General features: G+C 44.6%; 1 pseudogene; it reads left to right on the plus strand.

Moving 5' to 3' along the window:
* Positions 1–19,636: 19,636 nt before the first annotated feature.
* LOC149393645 (uncharacterized) lies at positions 19,637–22,495 on the plus strand (annotated as a pseudogene).
* The last annotated feature ends 4,703 nt before the right edge of the window (positions 22,496–27,198 follow it).

The raw sequence follows: 27,198 nt of genomic DNA on the forward strand, positions 1-27,198 counted from the left end.
GTCTTGTAACAACGTGAGATGGCACGCCATCGGGGTCGTAAGGCATCACCTCCTGGACAATGGGTTTACCCTAGGCTACACAGAATGGTATCATCACGGCGAGCGCCTTGTCCTTACTCATGGTGAAGACCCCATTGGAACTGATCAGAGAGGAGTAGGAGGATTGCACGACACCCTGCATGATATCATGGACCACGAGGATTTCGACGACTTTGCGGATCCGACCCCGAGCGAGGTGCGTGCGGAGGAGCAAGTGGAAGACTTATTTGCCGAGTTGGAAGCGGAATTGTACCCTGGATGCAAAGAGTTTTCATCTTTGTCGTTCTTGGTTTCGTTGATGCACATCAAAGTCACGAACCATTGGACGAAGAAGTCGTTCACAGAACTCTTGCAGCTCTTGAGGAAGTCTCATCCAACCAGTAACCGAATTCCGGAAAAGTACTAAGAGGTAAAGGCGAAACTGAAGCGCTTCGGCATGGGGTACGAGATGATCGACGTGTGCACAAACGAATGCGTCTTGTTTCGAAAAGATCTCGAGAAAGCTGAAGTATGCCCAGTTTGCAACGAGAGCAGATGGAAGCCGACTGCGAAACAGATACCGTAAAAGATATTGTGATATTTCCCCGTGAAAGATCGATTGAAGCGGTTGTACGCCTCTCGACACACGTCGCTTCAGATGCAGTGGCGCGAAAGAGATCGCGTCAGAGAAGAAGGCGTTCTGCGACATCCTGCGGACGGTACGACGTGGAAGAACCTGGACGAGAGATACCCAGAATTTTCCGAAGAGCCTCGGAACGTGCGGCTTGGATTAGCTTCTGATGGGTTCAACCCGTTTGGAGAAATGAGTCTAGCGTACAGCATGTGGCCTGTGGTACTGACTGCGTACAACTTGCCGCCTTGGTTGTGCATGAAGAAAGAGTACCTTATGCTGACGCTTCTGATTCCCGGGCTGAGCTCACCAGGAAAAAACATGGATGTGTTCTTGCAGCCACTAGTTGAAGAGCTGAAAGAATTGTGGGAGACGGGATTCAACGTTCGAGATAAAGCCAACGATGAAGTATTTCGGTTGCGTGCTGCACTACTCTGGACGATAAATGACTTTCTGGCTCGATCGTATTTATCGGGATGGAGTGGCCGAGGGTATCTCGCTTGCCCCACGTGCAACCTTGACACGCCGTCACTGAAAGTTAGAAACAGAATTGTGTACTACGACCATCATCGATTTTTGCCTACGCGTCACCGATTGAGGAAAAGTAGCGATCACTACACAAATCGCCACGAGAGACGCAGTAAACCCGACAAGTTGACTCCGCAAGACATACTAGCTCAGTTGGCTAGTATTTCTTGCACGAAAACTGGAAAACACGCTAGCTCCGTTGGCAGAAAACGAAAGCGAGACGAGAGTGAGCTTAATTGGGCGAAGAAAAACATCTTCTACGAGTTGCCTTACTGGTCAGAGTTGGAGTTGAAGCACAACTTGGATGTCATGCACGTAGAGAAGAACGTGTGCGAGAATCTTCTTGGGACCATGATGAAGGGTACTGGGAAGGGTACTGGGTGCGACTAAGTTGGCGGGAGAGCATTGGGTGCGACATGTTGCACCCAAAAGTCAAATTCCCGCCTTATTCTTAAGTTCCCACGGAAAAATAGGTTCGACTTCAGGTGCGATAAGTCGCACCCAATAGTGTCGCACCTAATAGTATATACTATTGGGTGCAACATGTCGCACCCAATAATATTAGCTGCAGACTTTTAGGTGCGACTAAGTCGCACCTAAAGTCGCATAGTGTGAGTAGGGGAAAAGATTTTAGACTCTGGAACGATTGGAAAAGCTATGCGGCTCGGAACCTATTCGAACGGATAGGAAATAGGTTTTAATAATCAATTTTGGACGTAATAAAGTTTCTGGAAAAACACAGAGACGGGACTCGAAAGTGAAAAGACAAAAATACCCTTTGCCCTAGGGTTTCAGCAAAACATACATTTTAGAGAAAAATTCCAAAAAATAGGAAATAAAAGTTTAAACATTTTCTTCTTTAATGGCAGTGCCAAAATCAGATTCTAACATGAGGATATCTAATTTAAACGTATATTGTCTAAAAATTGAGTTTTAGAGAAAACGGGAAAGATCTGAGCACTTGTTAAAATAAATACTACCACAAATACTTCCATTAACCGAAAACACCTAATTATTTTTATGTATAACAATAACAAATATATGTGTCTCTTATCAAAATTTCATGCCAAAATAAGTTTTGCAAGTATTTTAAACAAATTACAAAACATGTTGTTTGAAACAGAAATAAAATGTCTGCGTACTGACCATAATTGATTTTTAGAAAAAACATGGTTAGTCTGAAAATTTCGAAATTTAAAATATGTATTATAAACATCTTGAATATTTTGGTCTAAAAGTTTCAAATAAAAATTCGTTTTGTAGCTATTTTATTAAAATCAAAACACGTTGTTTGGGTCATGAAAAAAAAGTTCTACGTACCGATGGTAAAAGATTTTTTGAATAAAAACACTTAATCCAAAAATCATGAAATTTAAAACACGCATTAAGCACATTTCATATCATCTTCTATAAAAATACCATATTAAAATAATCTTTTAACTTTATAAGACGAAGCATTTAAACAAAAATGTGAGAAATTCTTTTCAACCAGAAAAATAAAGAACACGCCATATTTTCTTTGATGTTCATAAGACAAAAAAAATAAATAAATAAATAAAGAAAACTAATTATCACATCTTAGCAAAAGCACATAAATACCTTACGAAAAAGGTCGAAAATAATGCTGCCAAATGATTCTTAGAATCCAAAACTTGTGGAGAAAGGTCTATTTGATGGTTAGGGTTTGATAAACGTGAGGAAAAGAAATTCAGCAGTATAGAGGGAGATATGGAGAGAAATAAAATGACGTAGAGGGGCTTTCTTTTTAGGATATATGCATAAAACTTCTCTTCTATGTTTTTGGTCTATTTGGTTGTGAAGAACGCTGAAGGCTTAACAGGAAGTCGAAAAAAAAAAAAAATAACTTTGTAATTGATACTCCACAAATCAAGCCAAAAATTATATCCATCAGATTTTTTTTAATACATTTCCATATATAAAAAGTCTACTGACAAAGCCTTTTTCCTTTTATGATAAATCTATACGTGGCCTAATAAAACAAAGAAAATCTCCTAAAGGCAAAGAATATTCAAATATCCTCTATCATCAATTATTCAATTAATATACATATATATACATGGCGAGTACCATTTACAAAATCTTTATTTCATGACCCAAAAAAAAATAATTAAGTTACCATGATGTGTATATGGACTTTTATGTAGGAAGAAACGCTTAGGAAGTCTCTCTCTCTCTCTCTCTCTCTCTCTCTATATATATATATATATATATAGTTAAATTCTTGAGTATAAAATAAATTCATTTCAATCGAGAGATTTTCAGTGTCAACTCTTTAGTGGAGTCAGTTGGCATTAAGCTAAACTTGGAAAAAGGTTGTGAACTTTTGAGTCCAAGTGTTTATCTCAAGCTTTGTTCATTTGGATCCATGAGGTCAGTGCCACAAATCATATCGAGTAGGAATAGTTAAACTAGAAGCTAAGTCAAAACAAGAACGAGACAAGCTTTACAAAAATTGTCAAAAGGGTAAATTTGTCTTTTTGTACATAGCATGAAATGAATGTCAATAAATTTTTGACATGGTCATATGATGGCCTAGATCACTTGGCCATGACATGTTCATTGGGCCTTGTGGATTAATTTCATTTCATAGAATTTTACTTGAAAATTCTCAATGGGCTTTTGTTATGTTGTCATGAATAAGTAAAGAAAAATCTAGAAAGGCTTTCTAGAAGCCCTTTGGCCGTCCAACCCAAGAGAATGTGAGACAAATTTCATGCAGCCCAATAAAGAAAAAGAGAGTTTATGTTGTGCATAAATGTATGAAGATACTTGCCAAAAAAAAAAGAGGAAACAAATTTCATCTCGAAGGAAAGTGCAATTTCGGCCAACTAAGAGAGAAAGCAAATGAGGAAACAAATCCAAAGGCTTCTAGAAGCTCATTTGGACGTGCAAGGAGTATGAGGAAACTACCTTTTGAAAGTAATCTTCCTCCTATAAATACCCCACCTCATTCCTCTCATTTCATTCATCCAACATAAGTTAGAGATTGAGAGACTCTCTCTCTAGACATTGTTGGCCGACTTCTCTCTCTCTCCCTAGTCAATTTCGTTTTTGTTTTGGCACCTAGGTCCTCATTTGACCTAGTGTTTTAGCTCTTTGAGTCTAAGATTTGTTCTTGAGTCGTCGTGTTTAAAAGTGCCCACACACTAATTCCTTTCTTTTTCGAGTGATTCTTGTGATAGAAACTTTCGTGGACGAACGTTATCAACTTTCTCGAGAGATGTGTTGCGATGGGAGACGAACGTTATCAACCTTCCGAAGGCTCATCAACGTTCAAGCGTCTAAAAAGGTTAGTAAACTTCTATGCTCATAATAGTTTTTATTTACATTTGCTTGCTCTTTGTCTAGGTTAGTAAAATCGTTTTACTTGTGAAAAGAAAATTTTTAAGATTCCGCCGCTTACCGAAGCGTTAAACTTTTTCTTAAACCCTAGATCAATTCCAACAAGAAGAAGAACCAACCTAAGGTTCAAACGAAGAAGAATGCGCCAAAGGCTCCGAAGGTGGATAAGTCTAACGACAAATGCCACCACTGCAATGAGCCTGGCCACTGGCGTAGGATCTGTCCTGCCTACCTCAAAACCAAAGTAAAAGGTATTGTACTTATTACTGAAGCTTGTTTAGTAGCTGATAATGTATCATCGTGGATTATTGACTCCGCTGCTACTAACCATATTTGCTGCTCCTTAACTGGTTTTAGGAAAAGCAAAAGCTTAGAGGATGGCGACTTCTGCTTCAAGTGGGGTGATGGGAGCGTGGTGTCTGCGAAGGCTGTGGGATCCGTGACGCTATCTTTTGAAGATCGCGCTTTAAATTTGAATAATGTTTATTATGTTCCTTCCTTTGGGAAAAACCTAATATCTGTTGCTCACTTTTAGAGCAAGATTATTATTTAAAGTTTATGAAGAATGGAATTCGTATTTCTTTTTCAAATTCTTTTGTCACTGATGCATGTATGAAGAATGTTCTTTTTTACATTTATCCCACTCACTTTCCATTTTAGACACCGAAATAGATAATGATCTAATTAGGGAGCCAAAGAGGATCAAACTTTCTGAATCCTCCGATCTAACAAAATCAATACACCTATGGCACTTAAGACTTGGTCACATCAGTCTAGATAGCATTAAGACACTTGTGAGGGACGGTCCACTCCAAGCCTCTGCAATAGGTTCACTACCTACTTGTGAATCCTGCATAGAAGGAAAAATGACTAAGTGACCTTTCTTCGATAAGGGTCGAAGAGCCACTGAGTTGCTGGAACTAGTACATTATGATGTATGTGGTCCGTTCAGCCAACAAGCATGTGGAGGATACGAATACTTCGTTACCTTCACCGATGATTACTCGCGATATGGTTTTGTCTATTTGCTCAAACACAAATCCGAGACCTTTAACGTCTTTAGGGATTTAGTGGAAAAGCTAACTGCCAAAGTGATCAAAACCCTTCGATCGGATCGAGGTGGTGAGTATATGTCTGGAGAGTTCTATGACTTTCTTAAAGAAGAAGGTATCGCTTCTCAGCTTAAAGCACCTGGCACACCTCAACAAAACGGAGTGTCCGAAAGAAGGAACCGAACTCTTATGGAGATGGTTAGATAAATGATGAGTTACTCATCACTCCCTCTTTCCTTTTGGGGATATGCCCTCGAAACAGCCGCTTACAGTCTGAACCAAGTTCCGTCCAAAACGGTTCCTGGTACTCCTTATGAACGATGGACTGGCCATAAAGTAAATCTGGGCCACATCCGAATTTGGGGTTGCCCTGCACATGTGCTAAGGCAAAAGACTAGCAAGTTGGCTAGTAGGTCAGAATTGTGCCTATTTGTGGGATATCCAAAGGAAACCAAAGGTTTCATTTTCTATAGTCCCGAGGACGATAAGACGTTCGTTAGCACGAATGCTCGTTTCCATGAGGAGGACTTTATGAAGGATTCAAAACCTAGAAGCAAAATTGTGCTTGAAGAAAAGTTAGGTGAGGAAGCTTCTACCTCATCCGTAAGAACTGTTCTTACCCCAACTGAAACACAACCTAACTCTTCAGAATCTGGTCAAGTAGTACTTCGACGTAGTGGGAGGGCTACTCAAAAGCCTGACAGGTACATGTCTTATGGAGACTCTCTCGTAGCCGTCTCTGACATGGATGATCATGTTTCCTATAGCCAGGCGATGGCTTGTTCTGAATCAAACCTTTGGCTTGACGTCATGAAAGTTGAGATGCACTCGATGTATGTCAACAAAGTCTGGAAACTTGTAGACCTTCCTGAAGGGATTAAACCCGTAGGGTGTAAGTGGATATACAAGAAGAAAATGGGTCCGTATGGGAACGTCGAGACGTTCAAAGCACGACTAGTGGCTAAGGGTTATACCCAACAAGAAGGGATTGACTATAAAGAAACCTTCTCGCCAGTTGCGATGCTTAAATCCATCCGCATACTCCTATCCATAGCTGCAGCTCTCGACTATGAGATCTGGCAAATGGATGTCAAGACAGCCTTCCTGAATGGCAATCTTGACGAGGGCATTTACATGGCTCAACCAGACGGTTTCGTGGAAGAAGGTCAAGAGACCAAGGTTTGTGAGTTGCTTAAGTCCATTTATGGATTAAAGCAAGCATCTAGGTCATGGAATATTAGATTCGATGAAACTACGAAAAGCTTCGGCTTTGAACAGTCAATAGATGAGCCTTGTGTTTACAAGTTAATACACGAAGGCAAAGTTGTGTTTCTGGTACTATATGTCGATGATATATTACTCATAGGTAACGATGTGGGTAAATTATCTGAGGTTAAGGTCTGGCTAGCAAAGCAATTCGACATGAAGGATCTAGGAGAAGCCGCGTACATTCTGGGGATCCAAATCTTTCGAGATAGGAAAAACCTGACCCTGTCGCTCTCTCAAGCATCTTATATTGATAAGGTGATGGATCGCTTCTCGATGCAAGACTCCAAGAAGGGCCAAACACCCTTTAGGCATGGAGTCTCACTCTCTAAGGACCAGTCTCCCAAGGCTGCACAAGAGATCGAAGACATGAGGAAAATTCGTTACGCCTCTGCCGTAGGAAGCCTTATGTATGCTATGCTTTGCACTAGAACTGACGTCTGTTTCGCCGTTGGCGTAGTTAGCCGTTTCCAATCTAACCCTGGACCCGAGAACTAGATTGCTGTTAAGCATGTTCTTATGTATCTTCGAAGAACTAGGAACTTCATGCTTACATACTCAGGTAATGACCTGACTATGACGGGATATACCGACTCCGATTTTCAAGCGGATAAGGATTCTAGGAAATCCACTTCGGGATTAGTGTTCATCCTTAATGGTGGAGCTATTGTATGGAGAAGTATTAAGCAATCTTGCATTGCTGACTCCACAATGGAAGCAGAATATGTGGCTGCTTGTGAAGCATCCAAAGAGGCTGTATGGCTTAGAAAATTCCTTAAGTACTTGGAAATTGTTACAAACGTCGACGAGCCCATGACCCTTTATTGTGATAATAGTGGGGCTGTCGCTAACTCAAAGGAAACTCGAACCCATAAGCGCTCTAAGCATATTGAGAGGAAATACCATTTGATTTGAGAGATCATGCAGCGCGGAGACGTGGAAGTGAAGAAGATCTCAACGGTGGACAACCTAGCAGATCCATTCACCAAGGCCCTAGCGAACAAGGTCTTCGACCAACATCGAGAGGGATTAGGCATGAAGGACTACACACATCTTCTTTGAGTCAAGTGGGAGTTTGTTGTCAATGGTGCCCACAAGAAGAGTTGTAGTATTTATATTGTACATTTGATGTAATAAAGTCTCATGAAGACTCTTGCTTGTAATTGCTTATTCATTAATAAAAAGTTGAAACGTTCATTCATTCTTCCTTGTCTGTTTGAAGCATTATGATAAAACATTAGTCTTTAGTCCATGACCAAACTAAACAACTTACGAAGAGACAAATGTAGATTTGCATGAACAAACTCTTCGTAGTTTGCTTAAAACGATATATTCGCAATCTAAGAGTCAAAGGACTATTGACCTCAGTACGATTGTTAGGAGAATCTATGATGTCTGGTTAAGGGGCATTGAGAGTTGGAGACTCTATAGTTCTTCTAGGTATCTTCCGAAGGTACTGAATTGACCAGTGCACTTCTAGAGACAAGATAAGAACAAACCATTTAACCTCTTATGTCTCGAAGTCACTACGTATGAATTGCATCGGGCTTACCTTAATCCTGAAATGAGACATGCCATTTCACAGCTTACGTATTCTCATTTGAGAAAGTCAGAGTTCAGACTCACTATGTGATTCCGAACAGGGCCTATTGGTGAAGTACTAAGTTGTGAGAAGGTCATGAGTAACTTTGTGAAGTTCTCATAGATATGAAATTCATGTACAAGATTGCTGAAATGCAATGTATATCACCTCATGCTTTGTTCCTTGGAGTGTGAATAAATGAACTGGCCAATGTCCAACTTGAGTCCTGACTCTTTTGGATGAAACAATGTGACTTGTTAGCTCCTCGTCAATACATTGTTACTAACTTATTCACAAGCGACAAAGGAGTTGAGGAAATAACAGCTAGAAGGGTAAAATGGTAATTTTGTAAATCCCGACTAGCTTATGATATTCATGAAGGGTAAATACTGATAATATTATTTGGATCCACTCATTACAATTAGGTTGAATTCTTGAGTAGAAAATAAATTCATTTGAACCGAAAGATTTTCAGTGTAAACTCTTTAGTGGAGTCACTTGACATTAATCTAAACTTGGAAAAGGTTTCGTGAACTTTTGAGTCCAAGTGTTTAGCTCAAGCTTTGTTCATGTGGGTCCATGTGGTCACTGTCACGAATCACGTCGAGTAGGAATAGTTAAACTGGAAGCTAAGTCAAAACAAGAATGAATCACATAGGATGAAATGAATGTCAATAAATTTTTTGACAAGGTCATTTGATGACATGCATCACTCGGCCAAAATTAGATTTATTGGGCCTTGTGGATTAATTTCATTTCATAAGAATTTTATTGAAAATTTTTAATGGGCCTTTTCATGTTGTCATGAATAAATTGAAAAGCTTCTAGAAGCCTTTTCTAGACTATATGGGCGCCCAACATACCCAAAGAAAGAGAGAATATTTTGTGCATAAATGTATCATGATACTTGCCAAAAGAAAAAGAGGAAACAAATTTCCCACACATGCACTAAGGGAATCGGCCAAGTAGAGTCAAGGCAAGGCAAGGAACAAAAAAGGAAACAAATCCAAGCCTTCTAGAAGGCTTTCTTGGCCGTGTGACTTGTGAGAGAATAAGGCAATATTTGCTCATGAATATGTGATATTCTATAGAAGAGGAAACTACCTTATTGAAGGTGAGACCTCTCCTATAAATAGGAGCCTCATTCCACACATTTCATTCATCCAAAGTTTTAGAGATTGAGAGCTTCTCTCTCTAGACTTGGCCGCCCCTCTCCTCTCTCTCTCTATTAAATTTCGTTTTATGTTTTGGCACCTAGTTCCTCATTTGACCTAGTGTTTAGCTTTGCGACTTCAAAGACTCGTTCTTAAGTCGTAGTGTTTAAAAAGTGCCCACACACTAATTCCTTTTCTCTCGAGTGATTTAGTGATAGAAACTTTCGTGGTTGCTCGAGTTGCCGAGGAAGGAAGAGAGACGTGCTGCGAGGGGAGACGAACGTTGCAACTTTTTCCAAAAGCTTCTCAACGTTCAAGCTTCTAAAAAGGTTAGTAATCTTTAATGCTCATATTACTATTTATTTATATGTGCTTGCTCTTTGTCTAGGTTAGTAAAAACTGTTTTACTTGAAAAAGAAATTTTTTAAAATTCCGCCGCTTTCCGAAGCGTTAAAATTTTTCTTAAACCCTAGATCACAACAGGCTTCTCTGGGGAGAGGGTCATGACAGAGGGCACGATCGACCTCCCGGTGATCTTCGGGACACTTGGGGGATCGAGGTCACCCACGTCGTGTCATTCCTGGTCATGGACCAGCCGTTGGCGTACAACGTCATCATAGGACGCCCGACTCTCAACCGGTTGAAAGCCACAACTTCCACCTACCACCTAATGATGAAATTCCCAACCGAGCAAGGGATAGCCATAATTTGGGAGACCAATCAATGGCGAGGATATGCTTCGTCCAAGGTGTGGATGGAAAGGGGAAGGGGAAGATGGTGAGCACCGTTTTCTAACTCGGACATAAATTCCCACGCAAGATCGAGGAAGGAGGCACCTTCAGTGAATTGGATCAAAGGGACGACGTCGAGCGTCGAAAGATGGAGACACCGGATGTCCTCGTTCCCGTCATACTGGATGACGCCAAACCGGATCAAGTAGTCAAGATAGATGCCCAGCTCCCATCTGAGAACCAACTTTAACTCGCCGCCTTCCTCCGCGAGTTCAAAGACGTCTTCGCGTGGACGCACACGGATATACCGGGGATTGACCATGAGATAATGGTCCACCGCCTCAATGATGACAAGAGGGTGACCGAGCGCGTCCAACCGAGACGGGCATTCAGTGGAGAAAGGTACCACGCCATTGGTGAAGAAGTTGACAAGCTTCTCGCCGCCGACTTCATTAGGGAGGCAGAGCACCCCAAGTGGGTGTCCAATGTCGTTATGGTAAAGAAGCCGAATGAGAAGTGGTGGATTTGTATCGATTACAAAGACCTCAACAAGTTTTGCCCGAAAGATAGCTTCCCTCTCCCAAGGATCAAGCAACTTGTTGACGCGACGGCGGGCTATGAACTGCTAAGCTTCATGGATGCCTATTCGGGCTACAATCAGATCCGCATGCACAAGCCGGATCAGATCAAGACCACCTTTGTTACGAACCGCGGACTCTATTGCTATAAGGTCATGCCTTTTGGCCTCAAGAACGCGGGTGCGACATATCAAAGGCTGGTAAACTGAATGTTCGCCAACCAGATTGACAAGACAATGGACGTCTACGTGGACGACATGTTAGTGAAAAGCCTCAAAGCCCACGACAACGTCCGAGACCTCAAGGAGATGTTCACAATCCTGTGACGCTACAAGATGAAGCTCAATCCCAACAAGTGCGCTTTCGGGGTTGAGTCTTGAAAATTCCTAGGCTACATGGTGAGCCACCGCGGGATCGAAGCTAATCCTGATAAGATCAAGGCGATCTTGGAAATGAGATCGCCGCAAAAAGTCAAAGAGGTACATAGTTTGACGGGAAGGATCGCCGCCTTAACGCGATTCTTTTCCAAGGCAACCGACAGGTGCCAGCCATTTTTTAAAGCATTGAAAAAGACCGACGGGTTCGTATGGACGAAGGAGTGTGAGGAGGCATTCTGCGAGATGAAGATGTACTTCAGCTCTCCTCTGTTCCTTGCGAAACCAAAAGACGGTGAGACCTTGTATGTCTATCTCGCGGTCTCCGATAAGGCCGTGAGCCTGGTCTTGGTGCGCGAAGAAAACAAGGTCCAATGGCCGGTCTATTACGTAAGCCAGGTGCTCCTCGACGCCGAGACTCGATACCCGGAAATTGAGAAATTGTCCCTGGCTCTTGTTATGAGCGCAAGGAAACTGTGCCCTTACTTACAACTGCATCCAATCGTGGTGCGCACGGGACATCCCGTCGAGAAGGCCTTACAAAAAGGGACCTAGTCACGGATGGCCATATGGTCCCAAGAGCTGGGCGAGTACGGTGTAGAGTTTCAACCGAGAACCGCTATCAAAGGCCAGGCCCTCGACGACTTTGTGGCCGAATTCACCAACGCGCCCTCAACGGACATGGACAACGAAGACAAGGAGAACGAGGAAGACAAGGAGAACGACCACAATGGGTCGTCGAAGAAGAGGACCATTGACCCGATAGGGCCAGTCTGGGACTTACACGTAGATGGCACATCGAACGCCCGGGGGGCTGGCGCCGTCGTCGTGCTCACAAATCCCGATAGAGAAAAACTGAGATACGCCCTAAGATTCGAGTTCAAGGTCTCCAACAACGAGGCAGAGTATGAGGCTCTGATCGTTGGCTTAGAGTTGGTGAACAAGCTAGGAGTCCAAAACCTGCGCATCCACTGCGACTCACAATTGATTGTGAACCAGGTTAAAGGTGACTACGTAGCCAAGGAGCCAAACATGGTCCCATATCTATCGAAGACTCGGAAAAATCTGGAGGCCCTGTCATGGTTCGAGATAGTCCAGGTTCCCCGAGAGGCGAACATTGACGCCGACGCCCTGGCGCACCTTGCGTCAGGGATAGACGAAGAGGGAGAGGGCAGCGTCCCGATATAAATACTAACTCGACCCTACGTCTCGAGAAGCGATGTAAGGGTGGTCGACGAGACTCCGCCCCCCTCATGGATGACGCCACTCGTGGAGTACCTCAAGCGAGGAGTCGTCCCTGAAGACAAGGAAGAGGCTAGAAAGCTGAGAAGCTTGGCACCGAAATACATAATGAGGGACGACAACTTGTTCAAGAGAGGATACTCTATGCCCCTCCTCCGATGCTTGGCCGAGGTCGAAGCTAAGAAAGCGCTCCATGAGGTGAACGAAGGGGTGTGTGGGAACCACGCCGCCGGAGAATCTTTGGCCCTGAAGCTGCTAAGGCTCGGGTACTTTTGGCCAACCTTGAAAAAGGACTCCCACGAGTGGGCCAAAAGATTTGACAAATGCCAAAGGTTCGCCCACATCCCGCGCCAAGCACCGGCCCCACTGTGCCTAATCGTCATACCTCTACCTTCGCAAAGTGGGGAATCGACATCATCGGGGAGCTACCCACAGCCCCAAGACAATACAAGAATGCGATCGTGGCTATCGATTACTTCACAAAATGGGTAGAGGCAGAACCGCTGGCAAAGATCACAGAGGCGAACACGACTAACTTCATCTGGAAGAACATTGTCTGCCGCTTCGGAATCCCCGCATCGATCGTGACCGACAACGGAAAGCAATTCGATAATGCGCGCGTCCGGGACATATGCGAACAATTGGGCATCAGCAAGACTTTCTCCTCTCCCCGCCATCCTCAAGTCGAGGCGGTTAACAAGACAATCAAAGAAAACTTGTAGAAGAAGCTGGAAGAGAGAAAGGGAGCATGGGCCGAAGAGCTCCCCATGGTCCTCTTGGCGTACCGGACCACCGCGCGGAACGCAACCGGCGAAACCCCTTTTGCACTTGCATTCGGCATCGAGGCCGTGGTACCCGTCGAGACCAAGCTTCCAACCTTTCGCATCGAAGAGTACAAAGAAGCCGCCAACAACGAAGCAATAAGGCTCGAGCTGGACCTCATAGACGAGAAGAGGGCGGACGCACTCACTCGCCTCGCCAGACAAAAGAGGAAGGTCGAAAAGTACTACAATTCCAAGATCAAGCTACGGTAATTCGCTGACGGGAGCCTCGTCCTCAGGATGGTGTTCCAAAACACCAAGGTGCAGGGAGCGGGAGTCCTGGGCCCCACCTGGAAAGGCCTGTACCGCGTGCGCTGAGGTATACGCAACGGTATGTACGAGCTCGAGAACCTAGAAGGGCTCGTGTTCACTCACCCGAATGTTATATTGGTTGTTGTTTCCATGTTACTATCTTGGTTCTTTGATATACAAAGAGGTACTATAGAAAATTGGATCAGTGTTAAGTATCAATTATTAAGTAATAAGTAATCCAAACCATCTAATCTAAGTCATGTAGCTGCAATTTGTTTTTCATTGATACGAGTCTTCTGTTCCGATGGAACGCGGAACAGCTGCGGCAATACTACCAATAGAAGCCCGCTCCCGATTTCTTTATGTTTGATTGTTTTCATCTTATTTCGGATTTTAGTGAAAGATAATTTTAAGTTTAAGCAAGGCCAACGGTCTGGGAATGTAATTTTTAACTATTTTGACATGGTAATTGGATTACATTTCGCCTCAAAACCTTTATCCTATATTGTTATAATTTCTAGTCTCCTCTACAAGTACACAAGAAACTCAGGGGCCTAACGGGTAACAGGTACATATTTTTTGTGCGACGATCTCGCACGATTCCACGCCTCGCGCGCCGAAAGGTAGTGAGTCGTCGACGGGTCGGGTCCGCGCACCGGACCGCTAACCCTACACATCTTTCACGCGACGCTCTCGCACGATTCCACGGATCGCATCCGTGCACCGGACCATCGATCCTTGCAGTCAAAACCCAAGATGTGATACGCGTATCGACAGGTATCGCCCTCGCTGGAAACTGCACTTGCCCCAAGCCCGTCCTGGCGCACAACACGCACGCCGATAGATAGCGTACACGCCGGAATATGGGCGCGACAGCCGCCCAGCTCGCGCGCGCCGATAGGTAGCGAGTCACGAATGGATGGAAAAAACTCACACCCGCCGGACGAAACTGGTCTAGCCACCGTCCGCAAAAAAAAAAAAAAAAACTCGCCGCTAAGTGTGGGATTAAGCCGTGCAAACCGGTTACGCCAAATATAGTAAACCGGGGGCCGTAAGACACGCACTAGTCGGATTGCGCGAATCGATTACGCTAAGCATAGTATATCGAGAGAATAAGGCGCATGATAAACGGAAAAAGCTTTAACGAAAACAAGCAATATGGGGGAAACAAACCAACGGAAAGAAAAGGAAATACAACAAATATCCAAGAAAAGAAAATATAACGAATATCCAAAAGGAAAACAAGACGAGCGCTAAACAAACGCACGGGAAATCTTTGCAAGACCCACTACTCGGAGCCAAAGTCGATTTGCTCCTCATCGGTCTCGGGCAAGGGGACAACCGACCCTTCAGTGGCCTCTCCGTTGAGCGGGCAGTTTGTCGATTGAGCAGCCTCCGCGGGAACCCGGGGAGGTGGGTCGTCCACGTGGGGCGCGTCGTCTAAAGGAGGAAACATGCCGTTGAAGAAGGAAAAGGTGGTCCCACGAGACGCATTCTCCTTCGCGGTTGCATCTCGAACCCGTACGGCCGCCGCGTAACGAGCCTCCTCCAAGTCCATGTCCCAGTCATCTTCTAGATCTGCCTTGGACTGCACAGCGTCGTCCTTCTCTGCAATAAGGGTCTGCATCTCCACGAGCAGAGAATCCCTTTCCCTCTCCGCCTTGACGCGAGAGATCTCGCTCGTCGATAGTCGAGTATAGACGATCTTAGCTCCTCGTCTCGGCCTCAGGTCGCCGCTTGGAGTTTCTTCGTCTCCCCCAATAAGGTGTCAGCCGCTTGTTCTGCCTTCTCCCGAGATGCCTGTTCGGCCATGCGCAGTGATCTCTCGGCAGCCAACTCCGCACCTAGACGAGATGCCTCATCGCGGGTCAGCTTCGACTCATCCTCGAGCGCCTGAAACTCCTGGGCAGTCCGGAACCCCACTAGAGCGGCGGCGTGATCGACCGTCGTGCTCTCCATGTCCCTTTTCATGATCTGCATCCGCCGCAGCAAGTCTTGGAGAATACGGTCGCCTCACTCTTGACGCGCAAGCATCTGAAAAAGAGGACGGCGCACGAACATTCAGGATAAGTATGGTGGCTTTATATAAGTCAAAAAGCATATCGTACCTTCCAGACATCACTGATCCCGTTCTGGAAGTACTCTAGGTTGCTCGTCGTCAGGAGACCCTTAAAGTCTCGCAAGGGGGCGTCAAGGATCTCCTGGGAACACTGGCCCCTCAATTCCACCGCTTCCGAGAGGAGCATCTAATCCATGCCGTCTTGCGCCGCCAATACATGAGCGTGCTTATGACTAGGAGGCGAGCTGAGAGAGGCTGACGACGACGGTCGCTTGCTCGATGAAATCGCCTCGTTCCTCACCTGCGCCGGCGATCCCCCGTGGCGAGCCTCAACTCGGGAGCGGGCCGTGGCCACAGCTTCGGCAGTAGGTTGCGCCCTGGGAATCCACGCACGCGAACGATGTCGGACCATGGTATCTGTCACAAAAAGTCGTTAAGCGGTTAGAACATAACATTAAGCGTAAACAATGGAAAGCTGCGATAGCACAAAAACATATATATGGTTAGTACCCCCCACATCGGGGAGGGGAGCAGACGAACCCCCATGCCTTAGACTCGGTCGGCCGAGAAGTCTGGAACAGCTCCAATCACGAGCGCGAGTTCAGAGCTCTCAGTGCCGCGGTCGGCCGAGAAGTCAGCCGCAGGGCCAAAGACGAGAGGCGCTGTACCAAAGGCGGATTCCGACACCCACACCCAAGGATAACAATGCTTGGAAGATAGCTTAGTGAGTATGGAGAAACGCTTGCGTGTTGGACCTTGTAGAAGCCCGGCTTTCCAGGGACATCATAGACCGACACAAGATTCCTGATATCGTCGGCCGTCACGACCCGACCCTTCGCTCGATGGAGCATCATGTGGCATGTCGCCACCACACGGTAGAAAGATGGAGACATCTGCGACGCGTGGACGTTCAGTTGAACCAGAAGATCTTGGATCACGGGCTGGAAAGGCAGTCGTAACCCCCCACGGAGGCTCGCCTCGTGCATAGCGGCGTATCCCCTTCGCGGACGAGTCGGAAGGTCGTAGGGTAGCGATCGCAATAGCGATATGGATGACGATATGTGGAATTGCTTTCTCAAGCCCCTGAAGCTTGAGAGTGAAAGGGAGCTCGAGAAGTCGACTCCGGAACAGTCAAAGCCGCCTCGAATCGCCGATTCCCCGATAGGGAATGATGAGGCGCGCTCCTCCTCTCGAGCGATCAAAGTCTGCACCTCGGCCGCCGATGAACGAAGTAGAAGAGACTCACCTGAACCTTCCGGGTTCACTAAGTCTTCAAGGCCGGTCAGGGCGTCCACGGCATGACCCATCGAGTCAGCGAGATCATCATCTCGGCGCGCACCCGGACCGACAAGGCGGGCTGCCTCGCCCACGCCCGAGTCGGCCGGTTGGGTCTCCTCGCCCGCGCCTGGGCCGGCCGTGTGGTCCTCCACGCCAGCGCCCGGGCCGGCCGATCGTGCTTCCTCGCCTGCGCCTGGGCCGTCTGGGCCCCTCGCGCGCTCCCTGCCCAATGAGACCCCCTCGCGCGCTCCTTGCCCAGTGGGCCCGTCTCGGCCCCTTCCTTGGGCGCCCAACGCATGTGGGCCGGCCTTACCATGCCCCGGCGTGATGGCGCGCTCCGCCGGCCCGATGACGCGCTCCTCCTACCCAGCAACGCCACCCGGCCAATGACTGGGCGGGCTATCCTCACACGGGCCAGGCCCTCCAACCCTTAGGGTTTGGGCGGGCAGCATCTCAGCCGCCGCCCCTCGACCGGTGCCTCCCAGCCGGCGCTGGTCTCCGCACGGCCACCCTCGTCCGGCACCGGCACGTCGTCCCCGGCGTGCTCCCAGCCCGGCGCGGCCCTGTCTGACGTGTGCGGCCCCTCAGCGTCGCCAACGCCCGGCCAAACAGCCCCCGCCGCCTGGGGCGTGGTCTCTCCCGCGCATGCACCAGCCGACCGGCGTCGCCCAGGGCCTACGCGCCTCCCCCGTGGCTCGCCTCGCCGGAGAAGCCCTCGTCGGAGGCGCACGTCCCTCCAGGACCATCAAGGCCCAGCCAAATAGCCTCTTTGGCGCGCGTCCCGGTCAAGTCTATCGCGCCCAGCCTGCTAGAATCCTCCCGGGCGTTCTCCTCGGCCATGCGCCCATCACCCAGGATGCGCGAGGGCCTCCCTGTGCTCACCCCGACCGAGGGACGCTCGTCCCAGTCCAGCGACGCCTCTGCAGCACCCAGGGTCTGCTCGGCCGCTCCAGGTGGCGCGATAGCCTCGCCGGCCGACGGGTGGATGTCCTCACCAACCAACCATGTGTCCACCGAGGCGAAGTCGCAGTCGCCCAAACCCATCGTCGCCCGACCGGAGAAATCCAAGCCCAAAGTTGGGAGAAATTGGAGATCGATGGGTGGCGGTGAAAATTGATCCAAGAGATTGTCTAAGGTCTCATGAGAGTTGTCAAGAAAAAATGTCAAGATGTCCTCAGGGGGCCCATGTGCCGACAGGCGATTAGGGGACCCCATGAGCACGTATAACAAGAAACAGGTCGAAAAAAATGAATAAAGTAAAATTAAAAAAGGCTTACCAATTCAACATTAGGTTGTCCGACGAGACGACAGAGGGCGGAGCTCACTTGAGTTTACCACACGAGCTACGCCCGGTGGCAAACTCGGGGGGCTAATGTTATCGGCCCGGCGAGACTCGATGACGCTATCAGCCTTTCGAGCGGGCGGACAAGCTCGCCCGGCCAACGGCCGACCCAAGTTCACTCGGCCATTGGCCGACCCAGGCCTTTCACTCGGTCAGGTAATCCGAATTTAAGCACTGAAACATTGCTGAACTCATAACACACTCGTTTCTCTCAAGTCTTGGCACTCTAAACACCTAACCTCTTTTATCCACCTCAATCCACCTAACCTCACTCGTTTCCCCTTTGTAGTTCACACTCTTTTTCTCACTTTTCAGGTGTTGAGACGAGTCAAACATCATCGACAGCTAAGGGATGACTTGGGATACCAAGTTCGACAGGTCAAAATCCGTGTTTCCTATTTTTTGTCTCGGCTCACCTCGCGGCGCGCAGTAGCAGGGTCGCGGCTTTAGGTAAACATCTTCGGGACTTCGCGTTCCGTGCAACACGGTCGGAAAGTTTCGGCGTTTAAATCTCTTTACATCGTGGCGCGAAGTCTGAAGGTCGCGGCACGATGCGACATTTCCACACCCTCGCGGAACGCGCAAGACGCTTGGGGATCAACTGGCCAATGGATTTGCAAACCTCGCGGCATGTGATATCTATTCTTCACATGATCAAAAGTAATTAGTTAATTCGTTGTCGTTGAACATTTCAAATAAAGAAAAGCGAATGTTAAAATATGAACACTAAGCCCAATAAAATTCTAAAGCTCAACAATTGTGCAAGCCAATTGTCAAAACGACTAATAAGCCCACTTAGAGAATAAGCCCATTGTTTACAAGTTTCTTAGTTAAGTGTAGAAGTTTTAGAATTGTGTAGAATCTCTAGACATGGAAAGAATGTCCTAGAATGTTTTAGATATCTAAACATTTTAGGAATTCTCTAGAAGATGAAAAATGCGTGATCCACATTGTCTGGCCTCTACTATAAATACCCCTCTTGATATCCCAAGTTTAGCATCCAAAAATTCCAAAAGAGTAGTAGTCTGCTAAAGAGTGTCCACAAAAAGTGTCTTATAGTGAGAGTGTCTAAACACTTAGCCTTGTAAATTCTTCTTGAGTGGTCTTATAAAAGTGTTCATGTTTTCCACAAAAAAAGTTGTGTTCAACAATCTAGTATCAGAGCGAGGTTGTGAGTTTGGTTGTCGGATCTCTTGAAAGTCTTAGTATGATCTGTGGTTGCAGTTTTGATTGATCTTCCACATCAGAAACGATCTTTTGAGATTGTTAGTGTGAGTTTTCTTTTGTGTCGTGAGTAGTCTGTGACTCTACAAACTTTGTATCGGAAACTAGCTTGTTTGGTATTACCGAAGTACTGCCAACACGATGGGTGATCTCCAAGTCGTCGGAGGAATTGAGAAACTCAACATAAACAACTACAACACATGGGCAACATGCATGATGTCCTATTTACAAGGACAAAACCTTTGGGAGGTCGTTGGAGGAAGCGAAACCACACCATCGGAGGAAGATGATAACGGCATCTTACGCAAATGAAGAATCAAAGCAAGAAAAGCAATGTTTTCCTTCAACACTACTATTGAAGAAGAGATGTTGGAGCACATTCGCAATAAAAGATGCCGAAAGAAGCACGGGACACGTTCGTGACGCTTTTCTCAAAGAAGCATGATACGAGGTTACAACTCTTAGAGAACGAGCTGCTATCAATATCCCAACGCGACATGACAATTGCTCAGTATTATCACAAGGTCAAGTCGATATGTCGTGAGATTAGCGAACTAGATCCAAAGTCCGACATCAAAGAAGCTTGTATGAAGAGGATTATCATCTATAGGTTGAGAACGGAGTATCGAAGCTTTGTGATTGATGTACAAGGATGGCTCGTTCAACCATCACTTGTAGAGTTTGAGAATTTGCTAGCAAGCCAAGAAGCTATGGCTAAGCAATTGGGAGGCATCACACTGAAGAATGAAGAGGAGGTGCTCTTCACAAGTAAAAGTCAAAGCAACCTTAAGCCGCCCGCTAAAGGAAGAAGTCATCAAGGAACCATGCAACCTTGGAGAGCTCAGAAGAACGACAATAAGAGTTCTCAAGGCAAGAGGTTCGAAGGCTATTGTTACAACTGTGGAAAGAAGGGCCATATGTCAAAGGATTGTTGGTCCAAGAAAAATTTCGTCGAAACAATGCGGCAACGTCCAAAAAGGAGGCAAATGATGAATGGGATGCTGAGGGGCTATATTCCGTAGAAGTAAACGAGCTAGCACTCATGGCGATGATGGGAGACCAGATAAACTATGAGAATGACTAGATAGTTGATCATGGATGCTCAAATCAGATGATTGGCGATCAGAAAAAACCTCAGTACAAGAAAGAGTACAAAGGGAGTCGCGTGGTACGTACAGCTAACAACTCACCGTTGCCAATTTCTCTGATCGGCAACATGATAATTATGCATGGTAATGAATCTGACATATTGTTACTACACAATATCTCTCATGTACCGGGTATAAAGAGAAACTTGTTGTCCGTATCACAAATCACATCAACGGGCAACTACGTCTTATTTGGGCTAGAAGATGTGAAAATCTATCAAGACGTTATGATCTCGGGAAAGCCAGTGATGGAAGGACGGAAGATGGAGTCCGTCTATGTGCTCGTGGCTGAGTCTGCTTATGTAGACAAGAATTAGAAGAATGAGACAGCGGGTTTGTGGAACACAAGGTTTGTCCGTGTTAGCTACCTCAACTTGAAGTCAAAACAGATATCGTTTACCCTAGATGTACACGGAGTCAAAGTTTAGAGCAAAGAAGCCATTGGAGTTAATTCACTCTGATGTGTTTGGTCCAGTCAAGCAAACACTAATCAGCGGGATGCGGTACATGGTGATGTTCATCGACGATTACTCGTGATATGTCTAGGTGTTCTCCATGAAAGAAAAGTCTGAAGCATCCTCAAAGTTTCAAGAATTCAAGACCACGGTCGAAGGAGAACTGGGAATGAAGATTCATTGTTTACGTTCAAAAACTGGAGGAGAATACACATCCGATAAATTCGATCGATATATGCATGAGTGCGGGATACGTCATCAGTTTACATGTGCCAACACGCCACAACAAAACGGTGTAGCAGAGAAAAAGAATCGACATCTTGGAGAGATTTGTCGAAGCATGCTACACGCGAAGAATGTCCCGGGAAGATTTTGGGCGGAAGCCATGCGAACTGCTTCCCATGTGATCAACAAACTTCCCCTACCAAGGTTAGGTTTCATTTTACCTTTTGAGATATTATGGGAAATGAAACCAACAGATAGCTAATTCCGACTATTTGGCTGTATTTGCTATGTTTTTGTGCCTAGTAATTTAAGTAGCAAGTTTGACAAGAAAGCAGTCAGATGCATTTTTATTGGATACGAAAATCAAAGAAAAGGATGGAAGTGTCGTGATCCAACAAGTGGGAGATGTTACACCTCGCGAGATGTAGTCTTTGATTAAGCATCTTCGTGGTGGTCCTTGGAGAATAAAGTCTTGCCAGACTCGAACGACATTGAAGAAATCCTACAAGAGAAGATGGGGGAGCAATCCACACACATATGGTCAAGTGTTGACGTGCCTAAGAGCCCAAGTGATACTGATGTTGAAGAGTAAGAAATGGCTCAATCAAGCGAATGTAGTGAGACAGAAACGCCGCCTCCCAAACTAAGATGGACGGAAAGAATCCGGAAGCCAAATCCCAAGTACGCCTATGCAGCAATTCTAGAAGACGGTGTCAAATACCCAGAGACATATGAAGAAGCTTCACATAATTTAACTAGGCAGAAGGCGATGGAAGAAGAAATCACAGCCTTGGAGCGAAGCCAGACTTGGGAGCTAGTGCCAAGGCCAAGAGATATCAAACCCATTTCCTGCAAGTGGGTTTACAAAATTAAGCGTCGCCCTGATGGATCAATTAAGAGATACAAGGCTCGCCTAGTACCTCGAGGATTCTCTAAACAATATGGACTAGACTATGATGAAACATTGAGTCCAGTGGCAAAGATCACTACTATACGGGTCCTACTAGCATTCGCGGCAAATAAAGATGATAAATTATTGGAGATGGATGTGAATAATGGTTTCTTGCACGGAGAGTTGGACCGACAGCTCTACATAAACCAACCAAAGGGATTTGAGGATGCAACTAATCCTAATCATGTGTGCAAGCAGAGGAAAGCTCTTTATGGGTTGAAGCAAGCACCAAGAGCCTGGTATGGAAAGATTGCTGAGTTTCTCACTCGAATTGGTTATTCAGTTGCACATGCGGACTCAAGCTTGTTTACCAAAGAGAGAGAAGGAAAATTGGTGATTGTGTTGGTCTATGTGGACGGCTTGATCATCACTGGGGATGACATAAGAGAAATTCAACAAACGAGAGAAAATCTTTTAGTTCGCTTCCAAATGAAAGAGCTAGGAGAGCTTAAACACTTCTTGGGGCTAGAAGTTGATCGCACAAAAGAATGGTTGTTTCTCTGCCAATAAAAGTACACAAGAGATATACTTCAGAAGTTTGGCATGTTGGAGTGCAAGCTAGTCTCATCAATGATGGAGCCAAATTCCAAAATTTGTGCACATGAAGGTAGGGAGTTGGACAACGGGACGGTGTGCAAAGTTCAAAGAAGCCTCACTTGGATGCAGCTTGACGGATCCTAAGATATGTAAATGTACAATTGACGATAGTCTTTTGTACAAAACTGGCGAAGATTGCAAGCTAGTTGGATATTGTGCTGCCGACTATGCAGGAGACCACGATACCCGAAGATCAACCACTGGGTATGTGTTTAGACTCGGATCGGGAACAATTTCTTGGTGCAGCAAACGACAACCCACTGTGTCATTGTCCACAACAAATGGAGTACAGAGCTGGTGCTGCAGCAGCTCAAGAGAGTACGTGGAAGACACTCTTAATGGAGGATTTGTACCAGAAAGTTGACTACACGGTCCCACTTCACTGCGACAACCAATCTGCGGTTCCCCTTGCAGAAAATCTGGTGTTTCATGCTAGAACAAAGAATGTGGAGGTGCACTATCATTTCATCAGAGAAAAAGTTCTGAAGGAAGAGATCGAGATACACTGGATCAAGATGGATGACCAAATGGAAGACTTGTTCACAAAAGGGCTGAGTACTGGAAAATGCAAGAACTTTCGAAGCCACCTCAACATAGTACGCTGAATGAGCGCTAGTGTTGAGGGGGAGTGTAAAAGGATCAACACTAGTCTAATAGAATTTCTAATGCCCAACAATTGTGAAAGCAAATATCTATACATTTTAGGAATTCTCTAAACATGAGAAATGTGTGGTCCACATTGTCTGACCTCTACTATAAATACCCCTCTACCCCCACCAAGTTTAGCATCCAATAAATTCCAAAGAGTAGTAGTCTCCTATAGAGTGTCCATAAAAATTGTCTTTGTAGTGTAAATGTCTAAATAATTTGTCTTGTAATTTCTTCTTGAGCAGTCTTACTAAAAATGTTCGTGTTTCCCACAAAAGAGTTGTGTTCAACAGTGAGTAGGGAAATAAATCAGCTGTGTTTGACTAAAAGATTGAATGTACTTACAAAAATCCAATGTGCGTTTTGAAAAGGGATCAATAACAAAATCTTTCACGAATTAGTGGATCAGAAAACCAAATCTTATCATATTTTGAAACTAAACTAGATATTTTAAGTGGAAAGTTAAATGCTTACCTTGAATTAAAATTTTAGTTAAAGATTCGAATATTAAAAATATAATTTAATTCATACCTTATTTTTTTGTAATATGGTACACGTATTTTTATCTTAATTATATAGTTTTTAGATTATTAGATAGAATTTTAATGTAAAATGTCTCGCAATACACTCTTCTTTCATTTCTTGTTACGTAAGTTATTTTTTTTTCAAAGCCTTCATTTCTCTTTATCAAACACGCTATTGAAGTCCCTCTGTATGGCCATCGACTAAAAAAGAAGAGGAAATAGAAGCTTTCCAGTCGCGATTCTTATCCTCACCTCTTCTTCTCATCGCTTCACTCTCCTGGCTTGTTCATCGTTTTTCATCTTCGTCGATTTCAATCCAAAGCCGAGTATCGTTGCCTAAAGAAAAATCGTGATCACTTGACCGGGCTCCACTGTTGAATAATTAAACTTGATTTGGGTTATAGTATTTGGGCCTAGATATTTCTAATTGTAGTTTGGGCCTATTTTAATTCTCATATTATATAGAATGTTCATGATATGCCTAGGGTGCATGGAGAGAATATATTGTAGAATAATCTTGTAATTTCTAAGATATTCATTAATTAGGAGAATTCTCTACAAAAACTTGTATTTGAAGATTTCCATAAACTAGTATAAATAGATATGTAATCCTACAATTTTGAATCAAGCCAAATAAAAAGTTCGTCTTTCTACAAAGAAATTCTCTAACTAGTTTTTACCCAAGTCTCCAAAATTCCAAACCTTTTCTCTCACTACTACAAATACAGTTATTCGGTGCGGATGACTTTTGGGTGCGACTTTTCGCACCTAAAAGTCGCACCAAAAATTACTTTCGGGTGCGATTTTTCGCACCCAAATGTCACTGAAGAAACCAAAAAATTTCGCTGATTTTTTTTTAAAATTTGGGTGCGAAAAGTCGCACCCAAAAGCTCATCATACCTTTGGATGCGACTTTGTCGCACCCAAAAGTCCAACATCATACCTATGGGTGCGACTTTAAGTCCAAAATATTTGATCTTTTTTTAGCGGGATTTTGTTCCCTCTTATTTCACTTCTAAAATTTCGTTGCATCTTTTGCCAAATTCTATGCGATTAGAAGAAGAAGGGAAAGGAAAGAGAAGAAGAGAAAAGAAAAGAAGAAGAAGGGGGCTGAGCGGCCGAGAGAGAGAAAGAGAGATTGAGGGGGAGCGAGAGAGCGAGACTGAGAAGGAGAGCGACCGAGGGAGAGGACGCACGGCCGACAGCAGCCACCGAGACCGAGCATCACCTCGCGCGCGCGGCCGAGAAGGAGTGAGCGCCGCCGCGAGCACGCCGAGGACGCCGGGAAAAGAGGGAGACGGCGCCGAGGAGACTGGATTTCGGGAAGTAAGGTAAAGAAAATCTTCTTCCCCACTTCTTAATTCGGATTCTAGGGTTCGTTTTAGGAATTTGGGGTTTTTTTTTTTGGTGGTTCATCTGTCTGTAACCCTTTTTTGGTTTGATTGGTGTAACTTGTAACCCTTTTTTTTTCTTTTTTTTTACAGGCGGCGAGCACTGCAGAGAAAAGCACAGGAGTCTCAGATATCTGCTGAGGAACAAGAGCAGATGATGAGGAATCTAGAGCGCAGAGAAACTGAGTATATGAGACTGCAAAGGCGTAAAATTGGAATTGATGACTTTGAGCAGTTAACTGTGATTGGCAATGGTGCTTTTGGCGAGGTATGAGAAAAAGTTGATTCATTACGTGAACATTTTTGGTGGTCAAACTTGCTGTGTTAGAGAGCTAATGACTATATCTTGTTTTAAATGGGATGTAACTCTCTTGTGGTCCAGCACCCTTGTGTTTGAATTTTCTACAATAATTGTTGATCATAGAATCTATATATTGATCTTTTTAATTATGAGATTTATTCATTTCATGCTGTGATTCAGGTAAGGCTTTGTTGTGCGAAAGGGACAGGAGAGATTTTTGCAATGAAGAAATTAAGGAAATCAGAGATGCTTAGCCGTGGACAGGTAACACAGAGATGCCTTTTTATTAATTTGGTAAAGCAGTTAAAACTATCATTTAAATTTTTTTCATGTTGTAGTTTCAGTTTGTAATCAAAATAACGCGGTATCTCTGGCCGAAATGTTATTAGAATCTTAGCGAAATTATTTTGTTCTTGTTTAGCATTCAGACAAAAAAGATCAAGACCTTAAAATCAATGTGAAGCATCATATTATGTAGAGCAATTAATTACTAAATGGTAGTGGAACAAGTCTGACTGGTATCTTTCATTCTTCGTTTGTCTTCTGGTTCATTTTCTTATTTCAATTAGGTTGAGCACGTTCGGTCAGAGAGGAACTTGCTTGCAGAGGTTGATACCTTATTATGGAGTATTTACCTGGTGGTGACATCATGACACTATTGATGAGAGAAGACGTTATCTCTGAGGAAGTTGCACGTTTTTACATTGCGGAAAGTATCCTAGCTATTCATTCCATTCATCAACACAACTACATTCATAGGTATGAGTATCATCTGTTGTTAACACCCAATCTCCTAATAGTTCGGATCTAATAACTATGTATGTGGTCGATTTGAAGATAGGAGAAGTATTGGATTCTACCTCCCCGAACATCCTGATCTGTTTTTCTGCCAAATCGGGATTATTTACTTGGATGCCTGTACATAAGTTGTCTTAACTGCATGATTGAAGTGGACATTAGTTACTTACATGTGAGTTTGGTTAGGGTAGTAGAATGGTCAAGAACTTTTAAATAGATGAAGAGCAGTAAGAGGCGTTTCATTTATCACCTTGAACTTGGTCTTATGTCCATTTTATCATAAAAACTCTTTCTCCACATGCCTTGCCAAAAAAAATTAAGCAAGTGTCTTTATTTCTTTGAAGTTTAAGGTTGTTGACAAATCTTAGCTATTTGCTCTATATGAACTTCCACACGTATGCCATGAAAAATATATTTTTTAAGAGCATTAAGTACTCGCTGGCTCACTCTCTAGTATTCTTCTTTCAGGGACATAAAACCAGATAACCTGATCTTGGACAAAAACGGCCATTTAAAACTTTCTGATTTTGGATTGTGTAAACCTCTTGATGACAAGTATTCAACAATGCTGTTGGAGAATGAAGATTTGGAAACTCAGGAATCCATTTCTGAAAATGAAGGACAATCTGCTGCTGATAGAGCCCCTTGGATATGCCAAAAGAAA

Source organism: Urtica dioica, chromosome 6 (assembly GCF_054948205.1).
Source record: "Urtica dioica subsp. dioica isolate 48M chromosome 6, U.dioica_male_clone48M_v1_H2, whole genome shotgun sequence".
Taxonomy (NCBI): domain Eukaryota; kingdom Viridiplantae; phylum Streptophyta; class Magnoliopsida; order Rosales; family Urticaceae; genus Urtica; species Urtica dioica.